This window comes from Sciurus carolinensis, chromosome 8, assembly GCF_902686445.1.
Source record: "Sciurus carolinensis chromosome 8, mSciCar1.2, whole genome shotgun sequence".
Lineage (NCBI taxonomy): Eukaryota > Metazoa > Chordata > Mammalia > Rodentia > Sciuridae > Sciurus > Sciurus carolinensis.
In genome coordinates this window covers 38,387,673-38,406,873 of record NC_062220.1, presented here as the reverse complement: position 1 = coordinate 38,406,873, position 19,201 = coordinate 38,387,673, and the positions used below count along the sequence as shown (strand labels likewise).

The window sequence follows — 19,201 nt, the reverse complement described above, 5'->3', positions numbered from 1 at the left end:
TGAGGATTAAAAATGCTGATCTATGGAAGTTGGTATCTTACGAAAAATAACTGTCAATATTGAAAGGGAGATGAACTTACCTGATCTTCTGTTCAAGGAAGAAGGAAAGGGTCTTACAGAAACAGGAAGGCATGGGCAATAAAAGAAAGAGAAATATTTGAAGAATTTAAAAGTCTGTAACTTTTTTTAAAGGTTTAATAATCTTACTATCATGAAGAACTTGAATGAAAATCAGACCTATGTATCATTCTGTATAATCTTAATCTATTTAAACCTGCTTTATTTAATCTAATAGTAGCCTTTGTGAATTGTTTCCTTGATATTTTTCTCTAATTCAGTCTTATACTCGCAGTTAAAAATAACAGGAAAAACCAAGGCAGTCTGGGGAGGAATTCTCTTTTTTGTTGGCTTACTGGTGTAGTTCTTAGGCACCCACTGAGCACACACCTCTGTAGGATGAATTAGAATCATCTCCAGCCTGGGCTTGAACCTAGGAACTTGCTTAACATATTATGATTATAGAAGTTTTTACCTTTGGACTAAAATTCCTACTGTAATTTTTTGCCTAATATGTTTTTCCTTCCAGTTTTAAATATTTTGCTCTATTTGTAATGATGTCAAAGTACTGTTTTATTTTTTTATTTCTCTTCAGCACAACCTACTGAAAATACTAAATAAATTACATTTATATGTTTTGGAAGCTTATTTGATTTGCTCATCATGGCAGTATACATTTACATGGTTATGGGTTATGTGACTTTAGTTCTAATTTAAATAAGTGGCATAATCATTTTAATAAAATAGTTCTAATTAATTTGAAAAAATTATTACACTTATATTGTGTTCTGTGAAAAGTGAGATGCATGTATTTGATGAACTTTTTTTTAAACTTTGAATTTCATCAAAATGGTTTGTTTCAAGTGATGCTTTATAAAAAGCAGAGAAAAATTTAAATATACTTGAGTCTTCAGCTATCAGAATGTTAGAATTTTTCTTTTTGTTGCTTCAAGAGAAATTCTAAAGGCTATTTAGTTGTGATTCAGCAGGTGTGCCACTTTCCCCACCTGCTTCATAAATAATTATCATTTTCACATAGCAAATTGCTTTCATAGTTGGTATCACCATGTGCTTACTTTTGCTTTCATGATATCACATTTTAACTTATAATCTGTCCTTTTCCTTGGGGAACATGATTTACTCAGAAGCCTATTTACTACATGGTTACTCTGTCCTTAAGCACAGTCAACAGGGAGGGTGCCTTTTATCTTTGTATTTCCAGCAGATAGCAAACTTTACACATAGCAGGTGTTCAGTAACTGCAGTGATTGAAGGGAAAAAGGCCTTTTATGCCATTTGAAATTAGATTTTAAAGTATTTTTAGCTATTTTGTGTAAATATAGTAATGCATTTTTACACAACTCCACCAGGCAGCTCTTATTTTTGCTCTGAATTAAATCCAAGAAGGCGGAATCCTACAAAGAACTATCCTCACATCATTCCTTTCTCTTATGACTGCCTGCTCACTTCTATCTCACCAATATTTTTTAGCCTGTGAATGATTTAATTTTGATTTTTACATTCTTGGACAGCACATTATCTGTCAGTAAAATATGGATATTTAAATTTTATTTCTAAGTTAAACTAAAACAATTCAATAAGTGTAAAAAATGACTAAAACCAAAATGGTTCTATCCTTGAATAAGTGTGTTTTGAACTGGATCCATAATGCCAGCAAACTTAGCATTCATTACATCTTCGTTTTTTTCCGAGGTGTACTTTTATTTCAGCTCAGTTTGTATGACTGTTTCTTCTAAATGGTTAGATAGGGATGTGATGGTGCCTCAAAGCAGCATTTGCTCTATTGTCTTAGATCAGATGCCACTCAGCAGGGGATGGGTCAATCAAACAAGAATGAAGCTTGCTTAGGTTCTATTATGTAGAGAAAATACATAATTTACCCACTGTGACTAAAAGATAGTGAATTTAAGTAAATTTGTAAGTGAAGTATACCTCTCCTTAGCATCTCTGAAGTATCTCCTTTTACCTCAGGACTCCACAAAGATGACAGAATGATAATTTTAGAGTCTGACTCAACACATAAATCTTATTACATATTAGCTACAACTCCTGTATATACTTCATAGCTTTGTACTACATGCAGTTACCACTACAGTATGGATCTAGTGTTAACTACCAACTCTGCATTTTTAAGGTATAGCTTTTGTGGAGTTTTTCAAGATTTCAAAACAATATTCTGTATTTGAATAAACTCCAAAATGTATAACCTCAAGTAATGTTATTTGAAATTCCAAATTAAAATTAATGTTGTGCCATATTAATTTAAGGGAGTGCAGTAGAGCATTTGTTTCTATACCTTAACTCTTTTGAAAAATCACTAAATTAAAATTTGAACTTAGATTGCCTATGAGTAATATCACCGTAATGAAGTATATCTATTGTTTATTGGTCAATAGTTTAAAACATTAATTCATTATAATGTGTTGAAAACCTACTGTGTGCCATGCAAAAGACTGTGCTTGTGGGTCTCAGAAGTATATTAAACAGACAAACATCCCTGCTGATGCAGAGTTGACATTACTGTAATCAGAGCTGAGATGCCACTGAGCACTCTGGGTCTCTGTTGGAACTTTCACAGCATTTACCCTTTTCAAATTTTTTAGCTATTTCCCCTCTTGCTGTTTGCAACATCTATACAAATGTTAATGAAATAATGTTCCTTTCATGTAAATGTACAGGCTACACCTTCTGAGCCCTCAATGTATTTTGGTAGGCATGGAGTAATTTAATGTGTCATCTCTCTTAAAAAAAAAAAAATACCACAGGCCTCAGAAGCCTATGAGTATTTCCTTGATCCTAATAATGTACATCCAGCAACCAGAACCAAACTTGTGCATTTGTTGACTTCTTAGGACTCAGTTGTTTCTTTTCTGTTCATTGAAATGTTTATACTATCAGCCTTCTTGTCCAATAGCAATTACCTACTCTCTTTAATTTGGCTGTAGTTAACTCACTTGTTTTGAGATAATAAAATGATTCTCAGTTCTCACCATTAGAATCAGAAGATGTTACTGCTCAATATGAAAATAATATTTAAAACATTAGTATATTTTTTTACTTTTGAACATCAGTTACATATTGACTAATGTAACCATGTACTTTAACTTTTTGTACTCCCAATTTTTAATATTCTTCCAAATCATGAACTTCACTTGACACATATCATGCTGTTTTGCAATAGAATTCAGAAGATATTTGTTTTATCTTTGAGCTTTATGTGAGGTAATTGTTTTCTTTATTTAGAAAACAATTAAATGATAGTATTTCATTTAGAATGTATCTTCATTTTGTTAATTAGAAGACAAGAAGATAAAAAATATTAACAAAGAGTTCCAAGTAACACTTTTGAAAACTAAAGCTCTTTCCTCCTATCAGTGAGTTTCTGGGGAAAAGAAATTAAAACTAAATCACCTAGTAACTGTGCATTTCATCTAATACAATTCTTTAAAGGAGACCAGTCAGAGCTACACAGAATGTTTGAGTAATATTACTCTGCTCCTTACCATGGCAAATTGTAAATAAATTTGTTATCTAATTTAAAAGTTTAGAATAAATTAGAAATCTGTTTCTTCTGGAAGCAAAGAGAAGGCAGAAAATAATTTTGGAAGAAAGATTATCATAGGTAAACTGAGGAATAGGGCCTGCTTATTTGCAAAAATTGTATCATTAAGAGAAATGTGAACCAAAACTAGTCAGAAGGGATAAAGAAGGACATTACATGCTGCTTAAGGGAAGCATAAATCAGCAAGACATAACTATCATAAATATCTATGCCCCGAACATTGGCTCATCCACGTACGTCAAACAAATCCTTCTCAATTCCAGAAATCAAATAGACCACAACACAATAATACTAGGCGATTTTAACACACCTCTCTCACCACTGGATAGATCGTCCAAACAAAAATTGAATAAAGAAACTATAGATCTCAACAACACAATCAACAATTTAGACTTAACGGACATATATAGAATATACCATCCAACAAAGAACGAATACACTTTCTTCTCAGCAGCACATGGATCCTTCTCTAAAATAGACCATATTTTATGCCACAAAGCTACTGTTAGCAAATACAAGAAGATAGAGATACTACCTTGTACTCTATCAGATCATAATGGATTGAAATTAGAAATAAATGACAGAATAAAAAACAGAAAACTTCTCCAATACCTGGAGATTAAATAATACACTATTATATGATGAATGGATAACAGAAGACATCAAGAGGGAAATAAAAAAATTCTTAGAAGTAAACGAGAACAAAGACACATCATATCAAAATCTCTGGGACACTATGAAAGCAGTACTTAGAGGAAGGTTATTTCATGGGGTGCATTCAAAAAAAGAAGTAGAAATCAACAAATAAACGACTTAACACTACAGCTCAAAGCACTAGAAAAAGAAGAGCAGACCAATACCAAAAGTAGTAGAAGACAGGAAATAGTTAAAATCAGAGCCGAAATCAATGAAATCGAAACAAAAGAAACAATTGGAAAAATTAACAAAATAAATAGTTGGTTCTTTGAAAAATAAATAAAATTGATAAACCCTTAGCCACACTAACAAAGAGAAAGAGGGAGAAAACTCAAAGTACTAACATTCGGAAAGAACAAGGAAACATCACAACAGACACGAGTGAAATACAAACATAATTAGAAGCTATTTCGAAAATCTATACTCCAACAAAACAGAAAACCTCGAAGACATCAACAAATTTCTAGAGACATATGAATTACCTAAACTGAACGAGGAGGACATACACAACTTAAATAAACCAATTTCAAGCAATGAAATAGAAGAGGTCATCAAAAGCCTACCAACAAAGAAAGTCCAGGACCAGATGGGTTCTCAGCCGAGTTCTACAAAACCTTTAAAGAGCTCATTCCAATACTCCTCAAAGTATTCCATGAAATAGAAGAGGAGGGAACCCTCCCAAACTCGTTCTATGAAGCCATTATCACCCTGATACCTAAACCAGACAGAGACACATCGAGGAAAGAAAATTTCAGACCAATATCCTTAATGAACATCGACGCAAAAATTCTCAACAAAATTTTAGCAAATCGCATGCAAATATATATTAAAAAGATAGTGCACCACGATCAAGTGGGTTTTATCCCAGGGATGCAAGGTTGGTTCAACATTCGGAAATCAATAAATGTCATTCACCATATCAACAGACTTAAAGTTAAGAATCACATGATTATTTCAATAGATGCATAAAAAGCATTCGATAAAATACAGCATCCCTTCATGCTCAAAACACTAGAAAAAATTGGGGTAGTGGGAACATTCCTTAACATTATAAAGGCAATCTACGCTAAGCCCATGGCCAATATCATTCTAAATGGTGAAAAACTGAAAGCGTTCCCCCTAAAAACTGGAACAAGGCAGGGATGCCCTCTTCCACCGCTTCTATTTAACATCGTCCTTGAGACTCTAGCCAGAGCAATCAGACGAACCAAAGAAATTAAAGGGATACGAATAGGAAAAGAAGAACTCAAACTATCCCTGTTCGCTGATGACATGATTATATATTTAGAGGAACCTGGAAATTCCACCAGAAACTTTTAGAACTCATAAGTGAATTCAGTAAAGTAGCAGGTTACAAGATCAATGCTCATAAATCCAATGCATTTTTATACATAAGTGATGAATCTTCAGAAAGAGAAATTAGGAAAACTACCCCATTCACAATAGCATCGAAAAAATAAAATACTTGGGAATCAATCTCACAAAAGAGGTGAAAGACCTCTACAATGAGAACTACAGAACACTAAAGAAAGAAATTCAAGAAAACCTTAGAAGATGGAAAGATCTCCCATGTTCCTGGATAGGCAGAATTAATATTGTCAAAATGGCTATACTACCTAAAGTGCTATACAGATTCAATGCAATTCCAATTAAAATCCCAATGATGTACCTTGCAGAAATAGAGCAAGCAATTATGAAATTCATCTGGAAGAATAAAAAACCTAGAATAGCTAAAGCAATCCTCAGTAGCAAGAGCGAAGCAGGGGGTATTGCAATACCAGATCTTCAACTCTACTACAAAGCAATAGTAACAAAAACGGCATGGTATTGGTACCAAAATAGGTAGATCAATGGTACAGAATAGAGGACATGGACACAAACCCAAATAAATACAATTTTCTCATACTAGACAAAGGGGCCAAAAATATGCAATGGAGAAAAGATAGCCTCTTCAACAAATGGTGCTGGGAAAACTGGAAAACCATATGCAATAGAATGAAATTAAACCCCTATCTCTCACCCTACACAAAACTCAACTCAAAATGGATCAAGGACCTCGGAATCAGACCAGAGACCCTGCATCTTATAGAAGAAAAAGTAGGTCCAAATCTTCAACTTGTTGGCTTAGGATCAGACTTCCTTAACAGGATTCCCATAGCACAAGAAATAAAAGCAAGAATCAACAACTGGGATAAATTCAAACTAAAAAGCTTTCTCTCAGCAAAGGAAACTATCAGAAATGTGAAGAGAGAGCCTACAGAGTGGGAGAATATCTTTGCCAACCATACCTCAGATAGAGCGCTAATTTCCAGAATCTATAAAGAACTCAAAAACTCTACACGAAAAATGCAAATAATCCAATCAACAAATGGGCTAAGGAAATGAACAGACACTTCACAGAAGAAGATGTACAAGTAATCAACAGGTATATGAAAAAATGTTCAACATCCCTAGTAATAAGGGAAATGCAAATCAAAACTACCCTAAGATTTCATCTCACCCCAATTAGAATGGCGATTATCAAGAATACAAGCAACAATAGGTGTTGGCGAGGATGTGGTGAAAAAGGAACACTCATACATTGCTGGTGGGGTTGCAAATTAGTGCAGCCACTCTGGAAAGCAGTGTGGAGATTCCTCAGAAAGCTTGGAATGGAAACACCATTTGACCCAGCTATCCCACTCCTTGGCCTATACCCAAAGGACTTAAAATCAGCATACTACAGAGATACAGCCACATCAATGTTCATTGCTGCTCAATTCACCATAGCCAGATTGTGGAACCAACCTAGATGCCCTTCAGTTGATGAATGGATAAAGAAACTGTGGCATATATATACAATGGAATATTACTCCACAATGAAGAATGATAAAATTATGGCATTTGTAGGCAAATGGACGAAATTGGAGAATATCATGCTAATTGAGATAAGCCAATCTCAAAAAACTAAAGGACGAATGATCTCGCTGATAAGCGGATGAGGACATATAATGGGGGGTGGGAGGGGTTAGCATTAGGTTTAGGATTAGGTTTAGGGTTAGGGATAAGGAGAGCGGTAAGAATGAAGGAAAGAAGGACTGTATAGAGGGAAAAGAGGGGTGGGAGGGGTGGGGGGGAAAGGAAAAAAAAAATAAACATCATTGCCCTATGTAAACGTATGATTACACAAATGGTATGCCTTGACTCTATGTACAAATAGTGAAACAACATGTATCCCATTTGTATACAATAAAAAAGAAGTGGACATAATAAAGAATGCTAGGATATAAAGAATAGGAATTTGAATTACCTTAATGTTTCTGACTTTGAGTTATCTTAATAGTGATTCTTAACTGAAATAATGGTTTCAAATTATGCTGTGCAGAATACCCAAGGCTTTGTGGAATACTACAAAGGGAAGGAGTAATGTGGTATTGAGTATTTGGGGTTCTGACTCAACCAGATACTTCATCTTTAATTGGCTCCTCACTAAGGTTTCATTGAAAGACAGGGATCTCTAGCTTAAAAACATTTGAAAATATTTTTAAAATGAGTAAAATATCTAAATGATAAAAAATATGACATGTAATATCATCCATCTCTTTCAGTGCTTATGTCAGACTTGGCTAACTGAACACAGGATTGTTTCCTTATGTAGACTCAGATTTAGGAGTTAGACAGCTTTCAATCAATCACACTCGTGAAAATCCATGTACTAACTATGCATTACTACATCAAAATCCATGTACTAACTATGCATTACTACGTCATAGAATTTTATTGGACCTTCAGAATACAGACAATTTTAGTCTAAGAAAGGTATGAGTTAATATTTTAGACTATAAAGAAAGTTTAGAAAAAGTCAGTGGTTAAGCAGGAAATTGGTCTGGGAACTACAAATTCAGATCATTTAAAATGATTGCTACTGATTTGTTAATTGTAGAAGGGCCTACAAACCTCATTAAGTACAGACAGTTGAAATCAGTCATGTTTTCTGTTGGGAATCTTGAGACACAAAAAAGTCTATTCTATAAATTTTAAAATTTAATTATCCAAAAGTTTAAACCTGTCAATTATGTAAGAGTAGGCAATGAAATCTGCATCTCTTTGAAATGTATCTTATGCTGTCTTCGTGTTCCTTGATTTGTACCAAAGAATGGAATTGAAGTTCTTTAAATTAAAATGTTTAAAAAGTATTTTCATAACATATTTGAAGATTCACAAAATAATGAATGCATTAACAATTCTTATTTACGATGAACATGATTTCTATACTTCAGAGTCATTGCAGTAATTGTAACATAAATTTTGAGTTAATTTTCAAAGCAATCACAATTATTTGTCTCTTAACAGGGCCATTCTAATGTGATGCTGGGGCTGAATTTACCTAGGACTCCATTTCAAGATTGACTTGAAAGTCTCGTGGAAGATCTGGAAGAAATACGTAAGTATTCTTTTGCTAATCATGCTCTGCTGATTGTGCTTATTTTCATTTTTCTAGAGTTTATTTTGTTTTTCAATATTTTGGTTAAGTGTCTTTGCCCAAAGATTAAAAACGATTTCTGTAGACTACAAAGACATGTTAAGTATGGCAATGGAAGTGTATTTAATGGACTTCCCATATCAGTTGGTGCTTCTCTCTTTGCCTATTAAACTTGGTCTTACTTTTTTACAATTTAGCATACATTTATATGAAGTATGAATTTTTGTTATATTGAAGAGAATGAGGCAAGGAAAACTGTTGGAGTATTTTGTTAACATGCTAAAATTTTATTATGCTGGTCTTTAATATTGTTTCTAAATTCATTTGATATTGAGGGTTTGGAGTGATCTAGAGATGTTGAAAAAAAGGAAGAAAACATTTAATAGTTATCATTTTTTCCTCAAAGTTTGATTTTCCTTTCAAACTTATTGCAACCCAAGAAGTCAATTGTTTAGAAAGCATTTGTTTATTTTTTTAATATTGCACATGTTTAAGTCTCATGGTAGATTTTCTTGATACTTACCATGCCAACATTCAAAAGATTCTCACGTAAAATTGTTTCTTTTGGGTTCAATGTAATGATATTATTCAAGCAGTACATCACAATTGTCCAAATCTATATTAATAGAATTATAATTAAGAAAGAAACCTAAAAGAAATTTTATATAGGGATGTTGTATTTCAAAGCTTTCAATAATTCCATCATTTTTTTTTTTCTGCTAAGCTTTACCCAAAAAGAACAGATGCCTGGCAGTGTGCTGACATTTTCAGAATTCTGTATCAAGGGGTCACCATGATATTAGGACAGGCCTTCACATCCTCACTTTCTGCCTAAATGGCTGTAAGCATTTCTAGAGCTAAAGTCTCTGTAACATCCTGAAGAGATTTTACTAATTGCTTTAATTATAATATTTCTCAGGTATTTTACCTACAGATTTTGTAGTTCTTGTCATTATTCTACCAACTTTATAATTTTCCAGATACAAAAATAAAATGATTTCATATTTATCTGATATTTGAATTTTCAAAGCGTTTGTTTGGCAGCTTTTGACTTTGTTTTCCTCTTTAGTTAACTTTATGGTGTGAATAAGGCTGATGTTGCTATTCTTTGTTTGGTTAAGTGGAGAAATTAAAGACAAAGAATTACAATGATTTAGAAAAATAATATATCTTGTCATAATTTTGTGGTTAATAGTAGTCAATTAGATATCATTAGAACATGTGTTTGCTAATACCCAGTCTTTTTCTTTTTTCTTTTTTCTTTTTTTTTTTTTTTAAGGAGGGAGATATTAGTATGGGTACTGTAGGTAATGGTTTTAATGATATTTTCCATATTTGTAAGACATTTTGACATTCAGGGTCTCATTTTATGAGTGACAAGATATTTATTTGTCTTAAAGAAGAGGGAGAGGTAGGAATTACCTGACAATGAACATCATGGAGCCATGAAAGAAACTGTTTTTAAAGAGAATCTTTTTCCCAGAAGGGAACTTAATTGCATTTGAAGTTAGTTCTCAAAACTGTTTCTGGAACTTGCTAATTAGAAAGTAACGCTAGTTATGTGCTTATAGTGGCAGGTTTTTTAAAAAAAATATTTTTAAATGAATGCTAACCACAAACTGGTGTAAATAATGCATATGAGTAATGCCAAAGGTTCATTTTAGTGGAAAAGTGCATTCTGTAAAAGCATTTATTCTTGGAAACTTATGGAATTATAAGCTTTGAACTAGAGATTATTATGACTAGAATAGAGTGATGGAGATGTAGATTTTGAATTCTGGGTAATGTGGGTTTGCATCATTACAAACATTTGCTAGCTTTCTGTTGACCTTGGTTAATTTTCTTAAGTCTGTACTTCTCAGTCTTCATACAGTAAAATGAGGGACAGATAGATATACACATTTATTGAATTATTGTAAAAATTTAGCAGTTGGTACATAGCTTCTTCCCTTTCCACCTGCTATATTTCTCTTTAGAAAAACAGAAATAAAAAGGCAAAAAAACCTAAACTGAATCCTTGTATCTTTCTATTGTAGTTTCAAACAAATTGTTTAATTTTATCCTGATTTTATTTCTCAAGTAGTTAAAATAACCTGTCTTGGTTTATATTTCTAAACTGTGAACATTGTGTATATAGGTAAATGAGTAGTTGGGTAAGTGTGTGCCTGTTTTCTTAAAGATGCTCAGTTATTTTTATAGTGTGCAATGCAAGAGTGTCAAAACTAGATAAAATATCAGTTTTGGTTATTTCAATATAATACGTCAATTTTATTCATGTATTTATAGAAAATTACTATAAACTTCATAGTCATTAAAGATTAGGCAACATTTGTGAAAAATATTTGCTCTTTTTCAAATTGTTGAAAATAAATGAACTATGCAGGATAGTAGTATTTTGGAGGAGAGGCTGAGTCAGTAATTCAGATATATAGTGTACTGATATTCCTTGGCAAAAAAGAAGCAGAGTAAGCAAGAATGCAAATATGAGAGGCTGGAGAGTGTAACTGATGATAATGCAAACTTGGAAATCACATCGCTGGGTTTGCATGATGGCTCTAACACATCCCACCATTGTAAAACCTTGTACAAGTCTTACAAGCTCTCTAAATCTTAATTTCTTAATGTAGAGAATACATGTAACTATACCTATTTCAGAGTTTATTTACCATTAAAAAAATAGTTGCTCTTTTATTTCCTATTATATTCATTTCTAAGATTGAATGTGTTATTTGGGCCACCTGGCAAATGTCTTGCATAGTTTAGTCCAACCACAGATCTTAAAAGAAATGCTCAAATGAGTTAATTCTCTGTATTAGATCTGTTTGTTGTAGCAAAGTACTGCAGACTCTATGTTTTAAGAACAACAGAAATATATATTTCATAATAATAGAGGATGTAAGTCCGTGATCATGGTGTCATCCCACATGGTCCAGTTCTGGTGAGGGCCCTCTTCCAGGTAGTGACATTTTTGTTTGTGTTCTCATGTTTGCATGGCAAAAAGTGAAAGAACTCTCTGGGATCTCTTTCACAAGGGCATTAATCCCTTACCTGAGGGATCCACTCTCATGACCTAATCATTAGGGTCTAAATATTACTATTATCATAATGAGAGGTTAGAATTTTAACATATGGATTTTGGGGCAACACATTTGACCCATTAAGTAATATGTTCTTTGTGTTTAGGTTAGCCTGTATGTTAATTTTATATTGTTATATGACAAATTGCTACATAATTCACAATATACATTTATTTTCTCATGGTTTCTTCTGTTCAGGAGTCTGGGTGTGACTTAGGTCAGGGTCTTAGTAGGCTATAGTCAAAATGTCTGCCAGGCTGCATTTTCATTTGGAGCTTCAGTTCCTGAAGGCCACTGTTGGTTCCTATCCATGGACATTCTCCATCCACAGTTCACAGCATTAGGCTTGCTTTTTTAAAGTCAGTAGGAGAATTATCTACTGCATGCAAGCAATATGGAATCATATATATTTACATATGTACATACATACATATTATATGTGTATGTATGTATATTAAATAATCATTGGAATTGCAGTCCAATACCTTTGTTGTATTCAGTCGCAGGTCCTACTCACATTTAAAGAGAGAGAATTATATAGGGCATGAACCTCGGGACCACCCTGGTTCAATCTGCCATAGCATGTTAACCTTCTCTGTTTAAAATTTATGTAAAAATCATGGGCTGGCCACATAGCTCAGTGCTGGAGCATTTTCCTAGAATGGACAAGGTCTTGGGTTCCATTCATCATCACAGCAAAAATTAAATAAATCAGTAAAATGCATGTAATCTATTATTTTAATTTTTATAATTATTATATTTAATAAGGTATAATATTGTCAGTAATTTTAAAATTGTATTCTCAGATTGTTATGCTGACAGCATAACTCCCAACACACCATTCTACCCTGTCTAAAATTTATACATTATTTTGAGCTGGCTAAAACCACCAGACACAAATACAACTGAATCTGGTATTAGCCCCTCTAGAATCTGTCAAAACCCAGTACCCAACCTTTTCTCCCTATAACTTTCATGTGTAGCCTTGAGTTATATGCCTTACACTTGCCTGCAGCTTTGTCAATGAATATCCTGTTGTTTCTTTCACTTTCTCAATCTTTTAAAAGCATATTTAAATTTCTTCCTCTTCCATTACACTGTTCTTTATTTCTTCACTTCTATCTTGCTAGCCCAACACTTTGCATAGTATCATACCACATCTTTCCAATCAAATGTTCCGGTTAAATGATCATTTGTCTCATTACACCTGCCACTGGTAGAGATCAGGGGATGTGTGTTACTTGTCTGTGGGTCACCTGCAGCCTGTGTACAAGAGTATCTTAGTAAGTATTCACTGCATATATAAAATCTTTTTTGTTTAGAATTGTGGTGCCTCAGCTAGTATTCAGTTTGAGAACACATACTTCAAAAGAGTTCTTCAAAAGTTTTCTCCTCAGACATTGAGTCATTAATCTTTAAATGACTTGTAATTCAACAATCCTTAAATTACTTGTGTGACTTCATTACAACTTATACATTTGGGACTGACTGCATGAAGAACATGAATCACTGATGTCCAGGGGGTGGGCTATGGTAGGTGAGCTCTATGATGGTCATTGATCCTTCCTGTCTCCTCATTTTCTCATTGTGTTTTCCTTCCATATTTACCAAGGTCAGTATGTATGGCCAATAGAATATGACATAATTGATGATATGTTGCTTTTCTGATTGATTATACAAGGTCTTAAGACATCTGTTCGGGATGTTCTTTCCTTCTGGTTTCTCTCTGTATCTGTCTGTCTCCACAGGTTGCTCTGGGGGTGGTGGCTGCCATGGAGAGATCTGCATAGTAAGGAACTAAGACCTGAGTCCAGCAGCCAGGGAGGAATTGGCAAACAACTTGCCACTTCCTGAAGGACTCTGTGCCTAAACCACTGAGCTAAACCACTCCAGAATTCTTGATAGGTGCTCCGTAACTATGTGAAACATTAACCGTTTTTTGTTCTAAACTACTAGGTTTGGGAGTAATTTATTTTACAGCAATAGATAATTAATATATTACTAAATATCTCAGGCCTAAAATTATTTCCACAAATTTCAGCACTACCCTTGCTTTTGCAAAGAGTACAGGGTTTAATAGTATGCCAGATATATGTTCTCTTAGACAAATGTAAACAATGAATAGGGAGTAGGCATGTGTATTTATAAGATAGTAAACCAAGTGTGGATAAAATTGGAAATGTTTATATGTCACCTGGAATACTAATTTTGTAACCTAGAGAGGACTTTAATATCTTGCCCATGGACTATATGGGTATTGGAGAGTTACGCTGACTCAGGTCTAGGAAGGCCTGAGTGCAGGTCTGGGTACGCATTCTTTGGTGGAAGAGCGTGTGGAATAGTTAACACACTCTTCCCTTCACAGGGTCTGGCCTTCTAGAATCAATTCTATTAGTTTTCTCTTGTTCTCCTTCATTGTCCTTTATGGAGTAATAATGCATACATAATTGCAATGCTATATTTTGAAGTGTTAACTAGAAAAACAATACATTTTGTCTCCAGAAAAGGAAGTTCAGAAATATGATTCATTAAGTAATAGAGCAACACTGTTTTTTTATGAATTCACATTAAACCGTCATTCCAAATTTTACTCTCATTGATGTGATGATAGTGTCTGGGCAAAAATACTGCATTCTATGAAAAAAGAGAAAGAAAATGGAAACTTGTTTACATAAAGATTAGCATTTACATTTATAATTTTAAATGTGTGACTTGGAGCTATCCACTAGTAAAATTTTTGATACCATTATACAAATAGAAAAATATGGATTTTAACTGGCCTGCTTTTCAGTTCAACTGAACATTAAGTACCTTTTAATGGTCTTATTTGCTGGGAAGAGGACCATTACAATAATCTGCTTTTTACAGCCCATATCAAATAGGAACCAGCATCACTTATGACAAAGTTTGTGCTTTGGGAGACATTTTCACAGCATCTAACAGTTCTACCCCACATTTCTTGGAATTAGTCTTTAATGATATCATTTTCCAAAATGAGTTGTTGCTCAAACTTACTGATTGTTTTGTGGTTAAAATCTCATCCAGCAGCTATATTTAAAATGTCATACAAATTTGTAAGGAAAGGTGCATTGAAACTACTGTTCCATTAGTAATTGTATGAAAATGCTATAGAAGAGGCGCCATGCAGCTTGGATGTTTTTAGTCCCCCCATATGATTCCAAGGGGTGAATATGAAACCTCATTTTTAACTGTTGGCAATTCAAGGTTTTACTATTGTCTGCTGGAGAACAGAGGACTATTACTGTAGGTGTCATGTAAAATAAAGTTAGAGTCTGAAGCCTCCTTTTAGCTGTCAGCTTTATTAAGGAGCTCTTCATGTGTTGAACCTGGCACCTGGTATTGTATAAGCAACGCATGTGAGAGCCTGGGGAGAGCTTTTTTTCTCTTCACTGTGGCTTTATTAGGTCTGGCTCACATTTTCACTGTTGCTCTGCCTTATTCCAACTTTCTAGCTAAAACTCACAGCACAGTAGGTCTAATATAGATTGACGCCTTTGCCCGAAGACTGATTGAAAGTTGTGTCTCTGAGTTGCTAATGCTCACTGAACCATTTTATTGAAGATAAAGTAAATAAAATAGATTGCCATATGAGAATTCTCTTGAAATCAAATGGAATAATTTGGCAGGTTTAAGCCCATAAAGAAGGCTAAGAATTGAAACAGAATACTTTTTATGTTCAGTATATCAAGGGATAAATATTTCAGTTAATATTTGACCTAAACTATTTGCTTTTATCAGTACAATTAAATGTTAAATATAATTCTCAATTGTCATGTTAACTTTTGGTGTTTAACAGTGGATCCTCTGTAAGAGAGCAACATTAATGAAAACTTGAAATGGTATTTTGATGATTTTTTTTTTCCCCTCTTTTTTTGGCACTTAAGTGTATGGATCAATAATCTTAAAGAATTTAATAAACAACACAAATGAACAGGTTTGCCAAAGTGCCAAGAATCTTTAGGTGAGAAAATTACAGTTAATCTTAGCCTCTTAAAATATGCTTCTAAAATCGAACCTTTTATTCATTAATCAAAATCATATGTACATATGAGAACCACCTTTTTTTTTTAAAATGCCCTGTGAATTTTTTTTAATAAAATGATTAGGTTTATTTAAGGAATAATGATAAATACACATATTATCATCTGAAATAAATTAGGGAAGGGAGAAAAAGAGTCACCTTAGCATCTTAAATTGTATTAAATAACACTAATATATGATAACATAATGACGTATATTGACACATTTAATATATAAAATTCAAAGACCTAAGCACTTGCATGAGATGTTTTGAAAAGTTCCTTGAAGAGAAATGAAGGTATCTTATTTGATTGCTTGGGTCAATTATTAGTCAGCTTTTCATTGCTGTTACCAAAAGACATTACAAGAATAAATCAGAGGAATAAAATTTATTTTGGTACTCAGTTTCAGAGGTTCAGTCCATGATCAACCTACTCCATAGTTCTGGACCCAAGTCAAGGCAGAACATCAAGGTGCAAGTACCTGGGAAAGGAAAACTGCTCAGTTAATTATAGTCAGGAAGCAGAGCAAAAGTGCCAGGGACAAAATATAAACCCCAAAGGTATGGCCTCAGTGATTGACTTCCTCCAGCCACATCCTACCTGCCTACAATTACCTCCCAATTAATCCACTCAAGTGGATTAATCCACCAATTAGGTTTTAGCTCTCATAATCTTGACATTTCACCTCTGACCATTCTGGGTTATCTCACACATAAGCTTTTGAAGGACAATTCATATCAAAATCATAAGTCAGATTAAAAATTAATATTTAGGGCTGGGGAGTTAGCTCAGTTGGTAGAGCACTTGCCTTGTAAGCACAAGGCCCTGGGTTTGATTCCCAGCACCGCACAAAAAAATTTAATATTTATAGAAATAAGATCAATAAAATAATTTTGTTATTAAATTTCTGAACTTATTAAGCAAAGACAGTTTTTCTCATCAACCTTAAAAGTTGTCACTTTAATACTTTCTCCTGTAATTTCTCTTGTAATCTTTCTAAATTTGGGATAACTTCACTTTTTAACCTTACATGTGTCCAGTGTTTTTATATTTTGCTAATACATATAAGTCATTTCATTTCTCAAGTAATGATTTATGCTTACTTCTTAGTTATATCCATTAAATATTTTTCCTTATCTCTCAGTACCCCAATAATCCATCAGTTCTTGTAACTGTTCACTGTTTATCACAATGATTTCAACTAATTCTGTCATCAGTGATACTAAAGCATACATTACTTTCTAGTGTGAACAAGTCATTTTAAAGAAACCTTTGGCATTGTTATTTGCTCTGTTATCAGTTAAAAACTGCTTTGGTTCTTGACTGTATCCAACTACTTTCCCTCAATAGAATTTGTTAGGTTTCAGGATTCAGGGTGTCTGTAGTAGCATATGAGTCTGAATAATATAAATACTTTGATATTTTGATTTTTTTTTTTTGTACCAGAGATTGAACCCAGGGGTGCTTAACCACTAAGCGACATTTCCTGGCCTTTTTAATATTATTTTGAGATAAGGTCTTGCTAATTTGCTTAGGGCCTTGCTAAGTTGGTGAGGCTGGCTTTGAACTTGTGATCCTACTGTCTCAGCCTCCAGAGCTTCTGGGATTGCAGGCAGCTGAATACTTCCATATATTTAGTAATTGAGTATCCTTGTTTTACACTTAAATTCATTGTTGTATTTTTTTCTTATTTGTCTTATTGATCAGTACATGTTAAAGTTCATTCTTCCACTCAGAAGTACTTTGTATTTACTTAATACTGTTGTCATTTATCTCCTTCAATATTTTAGTTTTGAGTAAGATTTGACCTTAGAAAAGCATGTGTTAAGTTTCTTGAAATGAGAGCATTGCCTTGGGATTCCAGTAAGGCTTTGTTCTTTTCACAGCGTATTCTAGACTTCCAGCAACATGCCAGAGTGCAGATCAGAGAACTTGTAGCATAAAGGCCACACTTAGTGAGTCAGCTGGTATTCTCACCCTTTACTTCTACCTTTCTCTGTTCACATCTGCTTTGTCTTTATGTTTAATTCTCCTTTTCAAAATATTTTATTTTGGTCCCTTTATTTTAGTAGACTTGGAATAGTGTATGTTCTTTTGGTATTACTGTCCTCTCAGACATCACATTTGACTCCAAATGATCATCATCATCATCATCACCATCATCATCATCAAAAATGATTAATTTAGTACTCTTCCAAGTGATGCATAGGCATGAACACATTCAATCCTCAAAACTTGTGAATTAATTACCTCTGAAGTAGGAATCATTATTATGACTGTTTTATAGATGAAAGGGTGGCAGCCAGAAAAGTTAATGTGTGGCAGGACTAAGATTTGCACTAAGACAGTGAGTCCAAAGTCCTCCAGTGCTCTGTTCCTCAGAACCTTCCCATAGAGATTTTTTCCCTTCCACGTGTGACTCAGAACACAGTACACATTTAGAAATAAAGAGGCTATTGTTTCAGCTTAACACTCTATATGTTAAAAGTTTGGAATCTAACATAGTCTATGAGTTAACTATGGAGTTATAAAATATATTAAAAATATAAATCTCTTTAATTTCAAACAGAAAATCTTGGAATATTACATGAAACTCTTAGTAATAATTTATGAAATCTACTTAAGAAATTGGTAAGAATGACTTGTAATTAGTGTTCCAGTCAATTGAAAAGGAATTGCTTTATAATTATTTAAAAATTTTAGGAAACTAACCATGTGTTTTGAAACCTTATTTTTATTTTCTTGAAAGTTCTAACAATTATATAGTTATAACAAAGACACACTGTAACTTAATTATATAATTTCAAAAAAATTTGTATATATTCTTATCAATAGATAACTATAATATAGCAATGTAGCTTTTTATTTTTATTTTTATTTCTTAATGAAACAGGGTATTGAACCCAGGACCTCATGCATGCTAGGCAAATGCTCTATCACTGAGCTACATTCCCAACTGCTTAAGCATACTTTTGACAGTAAAAAGGATTTTTTTGGTATTTATCCCTGACCACAGGTAGATTTTAGGACTGTGTGGGGTGAGGATGTAGGTCACTCTTGAAACAGAAATTTCTGGTTGACATTCCAATATCCTTCCTTCTCTTTTTCTTTCCTAGCAGAGCTCTGATGTTGTTTAAATATACCTCATTACTATACATGGCATATACTTAATGCAAACTGACCTTATCCCCAGTTCCAAGTCATGGATTCTGACTAGTTAAAGCCAATTATAATTCTCTCTTGCCAGTAATTGGCTTATATATATTTTATTATTAAGTAAATA

The 19,201-nt window shown here is 33.4% G+C and overlaps 1 protein-coding gene across 5 annotated transcripts in view; it reads left to right on the top strand.

Annotated features, from left to right (window-relative positions):
* Foxp2 (forkhead box P2) overlaps positions 1–19,201 on the top strand; it is a 545,442-nt gene that overhangs the window by 164,606 nt on the left and 361,635 nt on the right. For all 5 annotated transcript variants that reach the window (XM_047561345.1, XM_047561344.1, XM_047561343.1 and 2 more), the window contains exon 3: positions 8,669–8,759. The gene's annotated coding sequence lies outside the window, so the exon portion shown is untranslated. The remainder of the gene's footprint in view (positions 1–8,668; positions 8,760–19,201) is intronic.